This window comes from Corvus brachyrhynchos, unplaced genomic scaffold (assembly GCF_000691975.1).
Source record: "Corvus brachyrhynchos isolate BGI_N302 unplaced genomic scaffold, ASM69197v1 scaffold1120, whole genome shotgun sequence".
Lineage (NCBI taxonomy): Eukaryota > Metazoa > Chordata > Aves > Passeriformes > Corvidae > Corvus > Corvus brachyrhynchos.
In genome coordinates, this window is record NW_008235737.1 from 957,111 (window position 1) to 975,480 (window position 18,370).

An 18,370-nucleotide genomic window follows, 5' to 3' on the forward strand; every position below is an offset into this window, starting at 1 on the left:
GGGGGGGTGCGAAGGTAGGAAAATAAAAAAGGATTTCCATTTTATCAAGATAAAGCTGTAGCCAGAGCTGATAACAGGTTATTTGAAAGAATGCTGGTCATGTACGCTTGGTGATTGTTGCTTAATTTGTTTAAGCTGAAAAAGCCTATTTCTACAGTGGAATACAAATTAGGGTAATTATGTTGTGATGGAGTACTGCATGTGTAAGATGAAAGCCTTTCTTTACAACAGCCTCTTCATCACTTGAGTAGAAGAAAATAAAATCCTACTTAAACAACATGTTGCTTTCTGTATTTCCATTTGAACAAAAGACTTGAATTTTTTTTCCCTTCTGTAATATTGCATGGTTTGGTTTTCTAAAACTGCTTTTACTTTTGACAACCTCACAATTAAACCCTCCAACATACATTCTGATATGTAATTATAAAAGGCTGAGGTAAACATAGTAATGTATAATTGTTGCACAGCCTCTGTAGACTATTAGTCGTTGGGCATTCAGCTTACGTATCTTTCATATTCTCCTGACTTTTCATAAGTCTTCTGACTTGTGAACTGAGTTGCTCATAAGCTCTCATCTGTCTTAGTATTCTGTAAGTGTCATAACAGCACAATACACAGTGATGTTTGTATTTGGTTAAAATAAAGCATTGCAGGTTTTTTTATATGTTTTACAGTCAGATCATCTGATCATAAATTACTCAGATACAGATTGAAAGCAATTCACTGCATCTATGTATCCATTATAATTATTTTTATTTCAACCTGTAAAAATCTTTATTTCCACTTCCTATGTGAACTGCAGTTACTGTTTCACAAGGGACAGCTTCTTAAGCATCAGTAGGTATGAAATGCTTGTTGCACAGGCTTACTCAATGCACTTACAGACTTGCACATTTATCCAAATGATCTTATCCAGGCCATCCTTATTCCCGTGAGCAAATCCTGTAATTAGTTCCAGTGAATTGCTGTCTGACTAAGACCTACTTGCAGAAGTAAGAATTTGCAGGATTGTGCCCTTAGTTAACATGACAGGTGAGAAAATCAATTTCCTTGTATGTGAGAAGTAGACAGTGTTAAAGTGAATACTCAGAGAATCATTATTCATTCTCTTCACGCTATAATTCAAAACCAGTATTTGAAGTTTGGGGATGTTGTCCTAATTAGGATTATTTTAAATTGTCTATTTAAAGACTGGCAAATTAATTACCAAGAAAACAGATCAAAGTAAATGCCTGAAATGTACATTTTAAAATTGCTTGTCAAGGAAGATGGAGTCCAATAAAATAAGGGGGGAAAGAAAGTAAATATGCAGATTGCCCAAGTACCCCCCTCCCAGGGTTAAGAAGACTCCCTCCCTAGCTTCATGTGCTTGACTGAAAAACCAGTCATCCTTGTATGAAATAGCTATGTCAGACCTGGTATATGCACATGTACAGAGAAAGACAGAGGACTGATTCTATTCTAAAAGAAAATGTTATTTTCTAGGTAACTTTTGCAAAAATAAGGGTGCTATTATGTATTACATTGCTGTATTTGCAAGTAAGGTAAGATATCTGAATCTCAGCATTTGCAGCTATGATGGACTGTGATATGAGTGATACACCTAAAAATGACAGATGTAATTGGACTTGCAACAGCACAGAGCCTCATCCCTCAGAGGAGTCTTGGCAGGGTGGCAGAGAGTGCCTAGTCCAGCTTACCTTAGGAAGATGCAAACATGAAGAGGGGAACAGCCCTCATGCCTCTGTGTATGGGTGCAGGGGAGCTGAATTCGCTCAGTACTTTCTATGGGGACCTACCACGTGTTGTGTTTGTTCTCACTGATTCATGATGTCCAGTAACCTGAGTTCAAACATATTCCTAGAGTCGCTAAAATTATGCAATGCAGGAAGTATCAGAAGCAAAAGTTACTTACTAGTAACTTAAAGTAAGTAACTTAAAAGTTACTTACTTTACTTTTTTGTAAAATTTCTTTAGGCTATTACAACTCCAACTGCTTTTGATATATTCAATAAAGAGGAGGCCAAATCAAAAGGCATAATATGATTAAAAGGCAATCAAAACAATCAGTCACTCAAATGCTTAGGGAAAGTCCACTGGATTTTTGTGACTCTGTGCAAAAGTGGCTCCTCAGGCACAGAATTTTTATTGCCTTTTTTTTCCCTTTCCTAAATGGTCAGTATATGCTATGCAAGAAAATATTTTTATTATTTTATTTGGTGAATATTTACATTGAGCTTATCTTGTCTCCTTCTGACATCATTTGCAGTATTTTTTTTTAGCAGTCTGAGATAAAGAGCAGGCTTTTTCCATTTCAGTTCTCCAAAGTGATGCTTGCAGTCACACAGTTCATCAGGATGCACCAACACTTCCTTAGTATACAGGTATCACACCTTACAGTAGAGCATATTTTAACAAACAGTATTCAAATATTTTGTAATGATGGTGCCCTTATGTTCAGCTCTGGCAGAAGAGAGAGCACGGGGGTTTGTCTCTGTGATCCAAAACAGGTCAGCTCACAGTGTTGACCTAGCAGAGCTTTGGGTGATTATTATCGTAACACAATATTACATTTTTATAAGGTTATTCTGCCCTCTGAGCCTTCCACTGACATCCCGTGGGAGTTGCCCCTGTGTATCTGACAGCTGAATTGGTCCTTGGTGAATTTTTAGCACATGGAGCTGTGCACACAACTTTGGTTAACAATAACATGTTGCTATGGGAGCTCTGTGTGTGCAACTCCCTGCTTACTGTGCCGAAAATTGCACTGGAAGGCAAATGTAAGTATGTCTGGTATTAGTCTAATTATTAAGTAGAATTAGAATCTTGTGCTCTGTGAATATCAACCAGAGAAGGAGCTTAGCATGAATAAAGATGCTTGCCAGCAGTGGCTGAGGTGCTTCTTCTGCTTTCCTTTAAACAGAAATCACATCTATAGCCGGGAGACTAATTATTTTGGAACCTAAGGGAAATGCAGCCTATATAAGAGAGAAAGTGATCTGCAGTTAAGGATCAGTGAGCCAGCTAATGGCTGGTTAGTCAGGAGGGTACAACTCCAGAATGTTAATAAAACATGTCTGAAGTCCAACACCTCAGGGAAGAGGCTGAATGCTGCAGAAGATATATGTAGACAGAGGCTCTGTTGTTTTCTACTGCTGAACTACTCCTTTAAAGCAGGTTTTAAAACTGGTTTGAGACTTGTTTATGAATATCAAAATACCAGCAGGATAATAAAGCAAAACTCACTGTGGCCGAAGCAAAAAGTGTTGCTAAAAGAAAAATATTACCCTTTTGTGAAGTACATAAAACATGTTTGGTGCTTGCTGAGCAGGTGTGCAGTGCAGTACTCTTGTACAGTAGAGGCTTGGCTAGTTTTTGTCATGCCCTCACTAACAGAGATCATAACTTATTAACCAAAACAGCATGTAGCTTTTAAAAATATAATATAAACACTAGCTGAATGTCTTGGGGTGACTTTATGATGCTGTATCCCCTATCGTCTGCCCTGTGCCAGACATGAGTTCTCAAACTGAGACACTGTTTTATCCTTACAAAAAACAGCTCAGGCCAATACCATGGCTTTATTTTGTGAACAGAGGGTATAAAATAGAAATCAGTTAGAGGTTTTGATAAGAAAGCCTGTAGGAAATACCAAATTGCTACTTACTGTGTATTACATAAAATAGTTATTACATTGTTTTGCTTGATATAGTGCATGCAGCTCTGTAATAAATGCTGCAGAATAGTATTTCGATAAACACAAGAGAATACCTCCCTCCTTAGAATGTCCCCTCTTAGAAGACCAAGTGCTGTGATCCTATGAGCCCTGCACCCAGACTTGCTTGGGGCGGAGGACCACAGGATGGATCCCACACCCGTTGAAGACCTGAGCAATAGGGAAACTGCAGAAGAGCTCAGAGAAAGGTGACAGCACAGCTCCTTGGTATGCACCTGGAAGTGGACACAGCTCTGTGTCATGATGGCCCAGCCACCACAGCCTCCACCACTCCATCCCTTCATGCTGCAGCAGGAGTCTTTGGCTCAAATCCATCTGTCAATTGCCCTCTGAGACATTTCTGTCCAACACAGAGCCCTTTTATAATTGTAGTAAGAGGCAGGTATATCCATTTGTTGTATTTTACAGCTCTTTTACATCTCAAACCACAGCACCAGTTGCTTTGCTTAAATGAATTAACTATTTGGTGATTTACTGATTACTCATATCAGTTTCCTAAACAACAGGGACAGGCATTTTTTATCTGAGAAAGGTGCTAGTGAGACTGATACTGTGATAGTGATATTGTCCCCAAGGCATCCTGCAGTGTCACCCTTATAGAAGTAGACCTCAAGGGAAATGAAATTTTCACATTAGCCATGCAAGATTACTTCAGCCATCCTTAATGTTATGGTGTCAACAGCAGCCTTCTGCAAATAATGTCATCACACAAGTGATCTCTTGTAGTCTAACCTCTTCTTCCACAGGAGTTTACGATGTATAGTCTAGACTGTTTGATTACTCCACCTCCTCCTCTACTTCTGCTGCTAGTTTTTGTAGTCATGGTAGTTCCACTTTCAAAAAATTATTTGGAAGGCAGAAAAAAGTTTTATACCAATTACACTGAAACAAGAACACAACTGTTATCAATAGAGTCATTCCAATTTACAACACCCTAATTAAATTTGCTCTTGAGTTGCTTAAAGCATTCCCAGGAAAAATGTCTCAGCAGGTATTTTTGTAGTTTTCAACTTCTGAAAACAGATGGTTTTAGTATATTAGTCCTCCTACTGGCAACATATAATATTTAGATAAAATAATTTTTAGGAATTAGGGACATTTCAGAATAGATGAATGTATATATATGACAAGGGGGTAGAACTCACAAGTAGTCCAGAGCCACTGAAGGACTTCTGCTCCATTGAAAAACATTAAGTGTCCTGTTTGGAAGATGAAACAGCAGAAACTTTTAATCTAGGAAGGAAGGGAAGTAGTCATACCATGGTCTCCAGAGTCACATGGTGCAACACTGAATCAGATGATGAATGTGTGCCTACAAGGAGTAGGACATTACCAGCCTCTAATGAGGCCTCCTTGTTGATGACTGTGCCATTAAATGGTATCTTTCTTACCTGTTGGACGTGTGTTACTTGGACAGTTGGCATTTTACAATACCAGACATTTTATCACACCCCATAGGGATTTGAATAAAACATGTCCAAAGTATCCCATGCAACCAGTAATAGACACAGATACAAAATATTGTATAGCAGACTTAAGAAGAAGTTTATCCTTATTTCCACATTCTTCTGCCTACAATAAACTCTGGCATCTTTTTCATATTTGTAATCCCACGTTGATAGAGATGGACATAAATTCAAAACAATGCTTTGGCATACTTCCCAACAAAATGAGTTCATACACTGAGAAATGGATTCTTAACAGAAAATGCATGTTTGTAATTGGGTTTGACCTTTTTTCATTTCCATGTCATTTGTAATTTTGTAACAATGAAGCTTGCAGGAAAAACTCACTGAGTGTTTACAGTGAGACCCTTCCAAAATGCAGTCAGTGTGTTTGGTATTTGAAAACACATCCACAGCTCATGAAGCCCAGAGTGAAAGGAAACCTGGACTGAGTTTTCAAAAGCAGAAAGTGGGAATCTGCACACAGAATTGGGTGTTGGGTTGCACAGCTGCAGTGGACTGTCCCCTGACTGGGAACCAGAGCAATCAGGCAAAAACTGGAGATTGCCTGCATTGCTGTGCTGGTGAGGAAATATTTGCCTACATTATTTCAGTGATACTATGGTGTATTTGTTACTTTGAGATGATGTAAGAGATCCTGCTTTCCTAATCATGGGAAATAATGAATAATGAGAAATAATCTTCTGGTCTGTGCTAGCAAATGCTTGAGTGGAGAAGACAGCACGGCACATTTCTGCTCAAGTAGCTGCCCTTTTCGACAAGTGTCTTTACCAAAATGCTTCAAATTCCTGAGCAGACTAATGCTTCTGGTTTGACTTTTGAGACACTTGATAGTGTCAGGTCCCTGAGGGCACCTTCAAGCCCTACTCTCCTCAACAGTCTTCCCAGTGACGTCCATGCACACCACCTCCACCCAGGGCGCAGGATTATCTTTTGGCTCAGCCATGCCCCATCTCAGCCCCATCTCTGCACTGTCTCTGGCCGGGGCTGGGCCCAGCACCATGGGGAGCTTTTCTCCTGGGTTCACTGACTCCCAGAAGTGTTGAGGGCTCTTGGCACCCATGGGACAGCACCCATCAGGAGTCACGGCTAGCCCTGGGGTCCATGCAGCACCCCACCCCACTCATGGGACAGCCCCGCTCCTGCTGTACCCCACAGAACACCTGGTTTTGGCAACAACCCAGAATGAGGAGCAGAGATAGCAACCATCAGTCTCACCTGAACACAACAGAGCCAAAACAATGCGATTTCCCATGCATACTGTGCCTTCTGATCACAGGGTTGGGAAAAAAAAGTAAAATTTGTCCTTTTTACTATTGCTTTTATGTTCACAGACATGGCTATACAGTTTTTGTGTGTCCAAATAGTTTTCTACCACATGGATCTGAAGTTTCTTTTGATGTCTGTTTTCTTTTCCACCTTTTTTTTTCACTCTGTTCTTCAAAATTCATCTACTGGTGTGATATACACATTTCATTATGTCTGAAACCACTGTGCTCATAACCTGGGAACCAAACCCTCTCAAGGGCCAAAGATCGCATCCCTCCTAGCTTCAGTTCCTAAATCCTAAATTTTGTATGGATTCTGATGGCTTGAGGGCTTTTATCTGAGAAATTGACAGATCAATTTGACATATTTTAAAGAATATTGAGTTCACACTTTTCTCTAAACCTGGATATTTTATTACCTCAGCTCTTCTTATTTGCTTTACTTAAGGAATAGTGTTGTGTCTCCAGTTTTGATTAAACGTTGTTTGTAGTCCACTCTTCTAGCCTGCAGTGGAGAAGAAAATATGTTTTCAAAGACCAAATGTCAATAATAAGTTATTACATCTGATGTAGCAAAGCTGTAGCCCATGCTATCACCATCTTTTATTCCATACAGCTTCCTGATCTATTCCATTCAAAGATCTGCTTTCTTGAAGTCTCCTCAAAAGAAATTTCATGGGATTTTTGATCAAGACAATGCAGCAATCTTTGAGTCTCAAGACGGTGAAAAATATTCTTTTTCTTTTCTCTTTACAAAAATTGCAAGCAGTTTTTTTATCCTGTTCTATGGAATAAAGGGCTGGGAGTTAAAAGGATAACATTTGATAGAATACTTCTTTATTGGAAAGTGTCTGTGAATAACCCAAGGGGTGTTGGTTGAGATTTGACTGACCCACCAATCCTTGAAAATTGTATCTTGTGCCGAAGAGGGAATTGTTGTTCTTCATCTGCATTGAGAAAGAGCAGGTTGCCACAGATCTGTCCTGCATGGGGAATGGCTGTGTCTCCTGAGGACTGCATTGAGGAGGGCCTCAGGTCCATGGCGCAGTGCTGTATTACGTGCCCCGCAGCAGGGTGTGTGCCTGGGGCGCAGCCCTGCAGAGTGCTGAGAGCTTCTCCGAATCACTGAGCTCTCAGACTCAGGAGGAAAATGAGTGAAGGGCCACATCTCTTTGTGACATCTCACAGGACTAGATCATGACTTTAATGCTGTTACTGTTCAGTAAACATCAACTTAAAAACATACTATGCACTGTTTTACATGGGTGTGTCTCAAGCCTGACTCCTTTACAAATGGCCTTTTTCTCCTTTAGGTGCCCCTGTAGATCTAATTTGGGCCACATCCTTCTGTAAATCCACCTTAAATCCCATTAACTTCAGAGTGTGTCCCACATGAAACAGTAGATTATTGTGAAAAATTACAGCTTTCTTTTTATTTTTCCAATACTTCTATTGCTGTTGTTTTACAGACTTTTTGTAGTCTGCTTAAGTCCCTGAAATTTTTTCAAAATTTAAGGGTGTAAGTTAATGCATCTACAACATTTCTTGTTTTCCGAGTACTACAATTTTTAAAGACATCATAGCAATAAGATCTTTGTTCCATAAAATACACTTACAATGTGTTTTTCTTAGTTCTTTACACATCTGATGTCTTAATAGGTTTTGCAAACTCTGTCACAGTCAGTGAGAAAGTAGTTTCCTTTCAATGACAGGGCATTGGCTTGTCATTTTAATGTTTTTGCCTCCACTTCTTTTTTGGGACTGATATTCAGACATATATCACCCTCTTGCAGCAGATAAATTTGTTCATTGCATGCCATTTAGCATTTTTCCTTAGGTGGACATTCTTTGGGTTTTGTGACAAAATGTCATTACAGAAAGAGATAGGAAACTTGGCATATCAGGAAATACATTTCAAAAGTAACATTTAGTTGTCTTTCAGTATACACCTGGCTAAGGTGTGAAGACCACAGCCACTGACTCTTTGGAGTTACAAGCTGTTGAGTTTTCAAACTTTCCGGAAATAATTTTGTTTAGGTGTACCCATCTATGAGAGGTAAATATGAAATATTGGCGTTTATCCACATTACTTTAAAAACAAGAAGGAATAAACCTGCCCCCATTTCCAGAATTATTTTGTGTTAGGTTAGCATTCCCCTCCTACCAAAAATTTCACAGTGTCTATGAAAAGACTTTTTGAGAACTATGCAACCTACAGTTTACAGCTATTCAGATGTTAATGCACCAGGGTCTTATGTGAGTAGGTTCTGTATTTAACACCATGTTAAACTAAAGACAGCAGGTTTGCTGAGTCTGGGATATTCTCAGTATGGAGACTAAATACACTTTCTTGGCTCTGCTTCTTCAAATATGTTTGCCTCTGCTTGTCAGGTAGGCCATGTAATAAAGCAAACTGGAATTATTTACTGTACTATTTCACTGGGGATAAAAATGGCACAAATACGTGATTTCAGTAAATAATTATTCTTCGTCTGGATCCCTGTGCAAGGTGGTCAGGGTGGCTGGAGGCTGTCTTTTGCCTCAGGGCGTGTCTGTAGGCTGTCCTTTGCCTCAGAAGATCCGGTCTCAGCTCCTTACCACAGGCTTGCAGGCACTGGGGAATTCCTGAGTTCTACTCTGGCTTCCCAGGATTATTTATGTATTTGGCTAGGTGTCTTCTCTCTTCTGGCTGGCTTCCCTACCCCCTAGGTTTTTATTTGATGTTTCTTCTTTCCTGCCTTCCTCCTGGCCTCATAACTCTTGCATTCCTGTCTCTGCCGCAATCCAGGGGTAGAGGATGTGGCCCCCACTCAGCCACTCTCCACTTACAAGGCTCCCCAGGAAAAGTTGTGCTGTACCTCTCAACCCTTCAACAGCTCTCAGCCCACCTCACTTAAAACTTCTCCCTTATCAGTCAGACTGTCTCTGAAAACAAATTCAAACTCCCAGTCCAGGGCAAATCAGGCTGCTGAAGCCTAACGAGGGGTGAGAGCTAAAGCACAGCATTTCTTACGCAGCTGTGAGGGGCTCCCTGCCCAATATTGGGCACCGGGTAGATTGTCTTTTGAATATAAGTGTTTAATTTTAAAGATTTCACCCCATGTGACCAGGCAACTAATCTGCTTGTGAAACCTACTCAGGAAGTAATAAGGTGCCTTTCTGGATCACACCAGGGTTGTCAGAACTATGCTACATTCAGAAACACAGCAGTCCGCTCGCCCTGCTCCCACTGCCAATGCTGCAGTCCAAAACCCATTGCCAGCTGGAGTGTGGTGCCATAAAACATTTGGCACCGAGTGCCGCATGATCCTTGAAGACACTGGTTCTTGGCAGGAAAGAAGCTCTTGCCTCCTTAGAAATTGCCCCAAGGGATGGATTTTCTTTATTCACCTCTTTTTTTTTTTCTTTGCTTCCCCTCACTACCTCTTTCAGTAGGTTTTGTAGGTGGAATGTAAGTGTTTCAACACTTTTAAGGTACCATAAAGATGTTGATAAAATTTGTAAGGGAGAATAGTTGACCACTCTAACAATAATATAGTCCAAGCTGCATTATGTTTCATTTATTATTTTGTAAATTATTTCATTAAATTAACTTTTCTTTAAAACCTGCTATATATAAAGATGTGTCTTTTTTCTACAGAGGCTACACTGCTTTTACTTCCCATAAGCAATTCCACCTTTTCTTTATCCTTTTGTAATTGTTGAGAAGGAGGAAAAGTGATTAAGAAATAAAACATACAGTCAAATAGGAAATGTAATTTCATTCAGGTATAAGCAGAGTTAAGGAAGAGATATATGCCTCTTTCTCAGTCCTTATTCATGTGAATATCTGGGAAAATATACCCAAATGCTGCCATGTTCCCCGGTCTGCATTTGCTTTCCTAATAGATATGGGAAAAGTGTTAGACGGTTCTTGGAAGATCCAAATGATGACATTAGAAATAACGAAAAGCTGCAGTGAAATAATATCTTAGCACTGCAGCTGTGGAGTGGAAAAATACACAAACTATTGAAAAGCTGTACTGGAATCTCATTGTTCAAAACAGGGCTTTCTAGCAAAAGGTGCTACAGAGGACAAAAAGCTGTTTTTTATACTCAGAGTTGGTTAAAGTGAGTTTCCTAGGCTGATGTGCCTACAGATGATCCGAGACAAGTTTGTTCAGTAACATCAACTTCCATGGTGTGTTTGGAAAAAGTAAACAGCTTTTCCCTTAGCTGTAAAATAGCAATTCAGGCTATTTCTTTAGAGGGAAAGGCAGATTTTTACCATCACATCCCAGTACCTATCTCTCATATTGCTACCCATGACAACTGCCAGGTGGTGTCTGTCATGGAAAAAAATACTCTTCAGCCTTCCTGATTTTTAGCAGCTGGTCTGCTTCTGGCTCCTGCTGCTGCTGCTGCTCTCCATCAGAGATTTCTCAGGCAGATTGGGAGTCAGGATTTAGTCCTGTTTATGGGTGAGGAAAACACGGAGCAATTTTAATTTCAGATTCATCCCAAAACAAAGTTAAGTTTAGTTTTAGGGTTTACTCACAGTCGTACTGAGCATTTATCAGTCCTGACCATCACTTTCTTAGAAAATAAGGATTAGAGAGAACATGGAGTTTAATTGCACTTTAAAACAGCAACATTGCAGCTCGAATCCTCAGTTGCAGTGCAATATGGAAAATTTATTAATTCCTCACAACTGGCCCGATGTTGCTGTCCTGAAGTCCCTAAACTGAGAAGGCAGAGTAGCCATCCCTCTAAATTGAAAGAGATGGCAAAGTCCCTCCTAGTTTGTCTTGGTCTGTATAACTGGTACGTAGTTTCAGATTAACAGAACTAATCTGGATATACGTACCTAACAGCCATGGTTATAAGGTAACATCACTACTGGTTTGTTAAGTTTTGTTTGGGTTTTTTTCCCCCTAAACAATAATTCATTTAATTTGCTATATAAGGAGCAGTCTATTTATTTTCCTGAAATTACTTATGCCACTGTGAAAAGTAATAGACTTTTTTCTGAGCTCAGTCTCTAGACGGCTGAGAGCATACCTGAAAAATACCAGTGTTGCAGTGACAATGCTCTGTTTATTCAACGTTATGCACGTCTTGCCTGCCAAGATCAGAGGAGTTTCATGTCAAATTCTGGTAATGTGGTAAACTCTTTTCTCTCTAGTTTATGTTTCAGCAAAGAATTAAGCAGGATATGAACTTACAGACAGCTCAGAAAACAGATTGAAATGCTGGAGCAAGTTTGTAACTGTCCTTCATACTGTCTTTTGAGATGGATATAGATCATGTAAATCTCGCTGTGATAATTCTAGAGGCTGGCTGATTCTTGAATGCTTAATCTTTTGACCTTTATGATGTATTAATGTTTTCAACGTATTAATCTAAACTTTTAAGGAGAAGGCGTCTCAAATTATGTGTGGAGAGAAAAAAAAGAAAGGAAAGAAATCTGGAACCAATAAACTTGTGGAGCTTGTAAATTCTTTCTTTCCAAGTTATTCATCCTAAAGAGGGTACAGGCCCTGCTTCTTAGAAACAAAAATGCAGACAGAGGAATGGGACACTTAATGAGCATAATATATCTGGAGGCTTCAGACTGATGGCAACCTGTGTTGAAGTATCTGCCTTTCCAATCAAATCCCTTAAATTTCTCTCCCAAAATGAAAGGTTCCTACTACAAAAAAGTCAAAATTAGTGGAAAATTAATCAAAACCTGACTGGAGGACACTGATCTTCAATGCAGGTTATGTCCATGTTAACTTTGCTGTGACTCTCATAGTTTGGGAGGTTTAGTCTATGTGGAAACCGTTTTTTTTCTGTTTTCTTTTTTTTTTAACCATCGCCACTTCAAAAGTGGATGAAAGAACATTGCAAAAAAAAGACTTAGGAAAATCATTTAGGGGCAAAAGCCACAGAGAGGAAATTCAAAGCCACAGAATATTTTTTTGGGAAAACTGATCACATGAAAACAGGAAAGGAGATGATTAAATTGAAAATATTTGGCAGCCTTAAGTATAATAGATTCCAGTAATCATTTGCTGATGTGTTTACTGTATAAACTGCACATGAACAAGCTAAGTATATACAATATGTCAGATTTCAGGTGTGAGCCAGGTTATGTGTTCATTGCCTTACGATTCCCAGAAATGTGTGGTTTCTCATCAATGTTCCCAAAACCGTGTGGAATATGGAGACTGTAGGCTTGAGACTACAGACCTTAAAACCGGAATATTTCATCAATAAAGCAGGTAAGCTGCTGTCCTGTTCATCATTTCATGTCCTTTGGGAAGTGTCATACAGCCATGAGGCCCCAGACTTCATATTGCAGTCTCTCCTTCAACCTCAAAGTGGTAGAGGGAGAAGATATCGCTGCAATAAATCAGGAGGATTGTATTATCTGTCAGTTGTACCAAAGGTTGACAGTTGTTCTGCATGAGTTGGGCATCTGGGTTATCTGCAGTGCTTACCCCTTAAAGCGCAGCAAGAAAGGCAATCGGTGAACCTGACGCTGCTTTTGCTCTCTGCTCATACCCCTGAGCATAGCTATAGCTGCTGCTGTAGCATCATAGCATTTCATTGATTTTAAAATAAATTTCTATAAATTACAATGGATTTTGTTTATCTTTGTTTATCTTAAAGACCATCAAAATTAAGATAACAGGAAGGAAATACTGAAAATCCTTAGAAATGTTGGAAGACAAAAGTGCTCAAACATATTCCCAAAGAATTTATACCTTTGAGGTTAACTGTCATTGAAAGGGGGAGATTTAACCCAACTCCATGGGTCCAGTGCCTTCACAGGGATAATCTGCGGATGTCAGAGGAGAAAGGCTCTATTATTTCATTAGAGGGGATCTCCATCTTTTAAGTGACGGATCACTTCCTGGGAGATGACTGAGTGCCTCTCCGGTATAGGTGGTTTTGGGTTTCCAGAGAGAAGCCCCACACAGCAAAACAGGCTCATGGCACTACATGCTTGGGAGCCCTGACTCTGTTTCTAAAGCTTCACAATTTTCCCATCAACTGTCACAGCACAGCAATTTATGTGGGATCAGAACAGTGAAATGTTGACAGATGAGTAGTGCTCATTATATCCTGCTAGTCAGGGGATACCCAAACCAGGTCACCCAAGAGGTCCCTGGAAAGTGGGCAGGGAAGGGACTGAGCTCTGGCTACCAGCAGGACACAGCCAGGCACTGCCCCCATCTCCTTGTCAAGAAAAAGTTTAATGTTTTTCCAATTACAATTTCAAATTTACAAATGGTAAAATTAAATCAAAGTCTAAAGGATCTAGTCACAGTGTCACTGGCAACACAGATGTTTGGGTCCATTTTAAGGCCCATGACCAGGTGATACCATCTGTGATGGGAACAGGCAGGTTCCCCTTGCATCAAGAGTTCTTTAGAGTCCCCTACAATTTGAGTCCTAAGCCTGAGACTCTATCTCTACAGAAAAGAAAAGAAAGACAGATCACAGGGATGTTGACCTGCAAAGAGAGCACCAAGCTGTTTTGTGTGGAAGGGCCAAACCCCTGCCTGGCACTGGGACAGGGGTGTGCTTCAGAGCTCACCAGCCTGAGCTTGGCACAGCACTGAAGGGCCCCAGGCAGAGAGGGCTGGGACTTAGTTACCCCTATGCTCCTTCTCCCCACGGCAGCACTTCATTTCAGCCCACAGGGAAAGCCCTTTTGGATCATGCAGGCCAATATACTAATGAGAACATTCTGACCCTATTGAGAAATGGGCAACCATGCTAATGCAGGAGGATATATTGAATATCATTGCATACTATCAAATCCATTGTCATAAACTTTAAATTCCAGTTATCTGTTCCTGTCAGACCAAACCAGCCCGAACTCACAGACCAACCCCCTGATTGCAGACACAGTGCTATGTCTGTAAATATTTGGTTTTCTCTGAAACCAACTTGCACATCCCCTTCTATCTCCTCAAAAACCAACTCGTTCTGACCGTTGGTTATAAGGTGGAGTATGAGCACAAACTGCTTTCAATATCCATCACCAGTTTCCCACATTGGACTTTAATTCTCAAATTGTATGTTGGCAGTTGCAGTCAATAATAACTACAGAATTTTCTATTATATTAGCTGTAGCAATCTGAAACCTAATACCTCTGAAAATACAGAAAACATCATGAGTGTTATTAAAATAAATTATTTCTGAATGGAGCCCAGCAACTCTCCTCTAATTACTTTAAATTTCAGTGTATAGAAACTATGTTGAGTGACTAGTCAATTTATTTGCATGCTGGAAAAGCTCATGTTCTAGGCATGTGTTTATATGATAACAGCTTCAAACATATGCTTTTCATTTTTCCCAAATAGACAGATGATTTCTTTTTCTAGAGGCTCATGATAGATTTTCTGCTCATATGCTGCTGTTAGCACACATTTTTTTTCTTATTTATAGTTTTGTAGGAATGTACTGTTCTTGGAAGATGTCGGATTGACAGTCCTGCAAGATATTCCAACCTGCCCTGCTATTTTCCTTAATCCTGACCTGATGAAATCACCTCCTGGGGAGAGAAAGATGGTCACTCTTCATCCCCTGCTGGTACCTGGCTTCTTCACTGAAGACTGCTCACAAAACTAGCAAGCAAGACCACTTCTCGGGGTATGAAGTATGGTTTGGGCATCTACGTGGAGGAACTGGTTGAATATTGTTTTGTTTGCTAATCTGTTAATTCTATAGATGCAGAAGCCTAAAATCCAGTTTTCTTTGTCATACTAGGAATTAGAATATGTCTCAAATAATAGTTTTGCACAGAGTTTTATAAAATTCAGTATTTTATACAGATTTCTAAAATAGAGTACCAATGTCATTGTTTTATAGAAACGTTTCCATTTCACTAAGATCTATCCCCAAAAGAAAAAAAAAGTTGATTTTCTTCTTATTTGTTTAACTCCATGTCCCTTTCACAATGATCACAATCAAACATTCAATCATGCTAGATTTAAAACCATTGGGGGCCTTTTTTTTTTGTTGAAGGAAAACTGCCTCACTGACATGTGTAAAACCAAACCACAGCTTGGGGCTAGAATTTGATGGGGTGAGTCTTCATAAAATTCAACCATAGGAAGACGCAGAAATACCTTCTGGAAATAAATAGTAATTGAGTGTTCTGTTCTTTGCTAGATTTTTAAAACTCAGTCCCTGAGACAGTGTGGCCCTTGCCTTGGCGGCAGTTCAAATCAGCTGAAATAAACCTGGAGGTTTCATTTTGTCTGGCTTGCCCAAGAGACAACTCTGATCCGTATGGAAACTGACTATAAAGCATGTAGGCATGCAGTGACAAAAGGTGCCTACGGGCAGCAAAGGGCAGGAAATCAGGATGGGTCAGCTGAGTAAACATCAAAGACTCTCAAATAACCAACAGAAAAGTAAATATTCTCAAGCAAATGGGATATGCCCATAACACCATTGAGATTTCATAGAAAACATTCTTTGAAAACAGTTCTGCTGGGGTGTTTCTATTTGTCTTTCCCATTCTAGAATATTGAATTAAAATGGTCTGTTTGCTCTTAAAGTTCATAAGTTCTTGCTACTCAATCCCCACTGCAGCCTCTTGACACCTCAATTATCTCTTCAGCCACTCCTGATAGTACCACAGATGATGGCATTGCCCGTCTGGATATTTCTGATACACCCCACCATGGTACTTGCTTAGCAAAATACACACAGGTACAGAGGATAAAAGGTATTTATCTATGAAAGGACTGTGCAAGGTCTAGGAATTATTTAAAATCCACTTAAACCCCATGAGCGTAAGAAGTCATGCATTTAGGGATTATTATTGGAGAGTATTAAAGGAACATATTTCAAAGACAAACATCTCTACATGATTTCTTATTGCTTCATCTCCTGCAGAAATTAAGATGAAGGATTAACATACCCATTCATTTCAATGGTCAGACCCCTTACTTGGGCTAACCCAAGAACTTTTGCTGCTACATTCTCTCACATAGCTTCTGCTGTTCTCTGATAACAGCAAGACTGGTATGAGCTGTACATGATGTAATCACTGCTTATTAAAACCCAACCATTGGCTGGGGGAGTTTTGTATGTTAGTGTCCTTCTGGCTTAGGTGGTAGTATTTCTGGTGTGCTGCACATGGGAGCTGATCATTTTGGCTGCACGACGAACCATCCTGACAGCCGATTTAGTCAGTTAATATCTGGCGTGAGTAGTGGGATGAATGAATGCTGCTGGAGGCTAAATCTCCTTTCACAGCTGTAGCAGGAGGGAGTTGCCAAAAGCTCATGCCATAGCCTGTGATTTCAGGCTAAGGTATAACAACTTTCTGGAAGCACAGTGGGACAATAAAAGATGTGCTAAATATACAAGTCCATGGAAGGCAAATAAAACATATGAGATTTCTTTTTGCTGGTAGTGGTGGTTGGTTGGTTTTGCTTGGGAAGCAAGAACCTGACCTTGAAGCTGGTTTTTTGCACCTCCATGTGTGCCTTCTGCTTGTTATTCTCTTTGCTGGAAAGAAAACATTGCCACTGTATAGACAAAGGAAATGGGGGGGTTTTTCTCATGTAACTGTTCCAGTGCCAGGTACCATTACATTTTGGATTACCTTTTGTGCTGTGGAGCATCTTTTTTCAATCTTATTCGTGTCTCCAAGCAGGTGTGGGTTTCCATGGGTGTTTGAGGGCAGGTAGGGCCAGCAAGCTGGGCTGCCACAGTGTCTGCTGAGCTGGCGGTGGAGGAGCCCATACACCGTGTGGGATGCTCCCGCATGGGTGCCCTTAGAAAGCATTGAAACCGTAAGATAAAGGGCATTAGTGTGAAAGGGCTCGTGAATGTGGATGTATCCCAACAAAACAAGAAATACTGTAACGAAGGCTGGTTCTTCTCTTCTCCCGCTGCTTCATAGGGATGCTATCAATGGTCTAGTTTCCCTAGTCCTGGAAACTCCAGGCACCGGCACGGCCTCTCAACCTGCCGGTGCCTGGGAGCGGGGCTGAGCCCCGACAGCCGCCACCACTGCCACATCCGCGCCGCTTCTCGGCGTGGTGTGTGCAAACGCCGCCCACACACACCCCGAGCCGGGGGACACCGCGCCGGCCCCGCAGAGCCCGCCCCGAACCTCCCGGAGACTTCTTGCCCGCTGCTTCTTCCGAAGGCGCGTACGGGACCCCGCCCGGCGGTGCCGGGAGAGCCAGGCGCCCCCAGGAGCTCCCAGCACCGCGGGTACTGCGGAGGGGGCCCCGGGGAATGCCAGGAACAGGGGGAGAGCCTCACCCCTGTTTGTTCATATCTCTCCTGCTGCAAGAGCTGGAGGGGGCGAGGGGCCGGGATTAACTGTGGGAGGTTGCTCGGAGGCTCCGGAGCCCGGCAGGCACATTTCACGAAGTGAGGGCACAGCGTGTGCGTGTGCCCCGCGTGTGCCTCCCGAGAGCTGACGCTGGGGCGTTCCACGAGGACTTCGCCCCTCGTTGCCTAAGTCGCCCCGGAGGAGGGGCAGCCTCCCCAAAAACCCCAGAGCGCCTTACATACCTAGTGCGGAGGACGTTTAAAGGTCGCCACGAAATGCCGAAGTGCCAAGATGACGGGCACGGGGAAACGCGACCCGAAACCCTCCGGTGCACCGGAGCGGACTCAGGGACCCATCACTCGGTGGCCCCGCGGGTGGGAGTCCAGCGTTTCGCCCGGCAGTGAAATTCAGGGCAGCAGGATGCACGGCCCGAGTGGGGCGGAGGCATCCCGCTGTTACCGCCGCGGGAGAAGCGGGAGGAGTTCGGGCGGTCCCGCTGTAGAGCCTAGGCGCTCTGGGGGAGCTCTTCCCGTGCCTGCGGGACTGCATGTCGTCGGGCTCGGGGATCGAAGCCTGGAAGCGCCAGGACGCACAACCCCTTTGTATTCTTTCGAGGGAAGC

At 41.6% G+C, this 18,370-nt stretch overlaps 1 long non-coding RNA gene across 1 annotated transcript; it reads right to left on the minus strand.

Annotated features, from left to right (window-relative positions):
- Positions 1–5,221: 5,221 nt before the first annotated feature.
- Positions 5,222–18,283, minus strand: LOC108446699. The gene is made up of 3 exons (XR_001861991.1): positions 17,992–18,283; positions 17,069–17,239; positions 5,222–6,975 (listed from the first exon to the last, which is right to left on the minus strand). It is a non-coding gene; the product is annotated as an uncharacterized LOC108446699 (long non-coding RNA).
- Between the last annotated feature and the right edge of the window lie 87 nt (positions 18,284–18,370).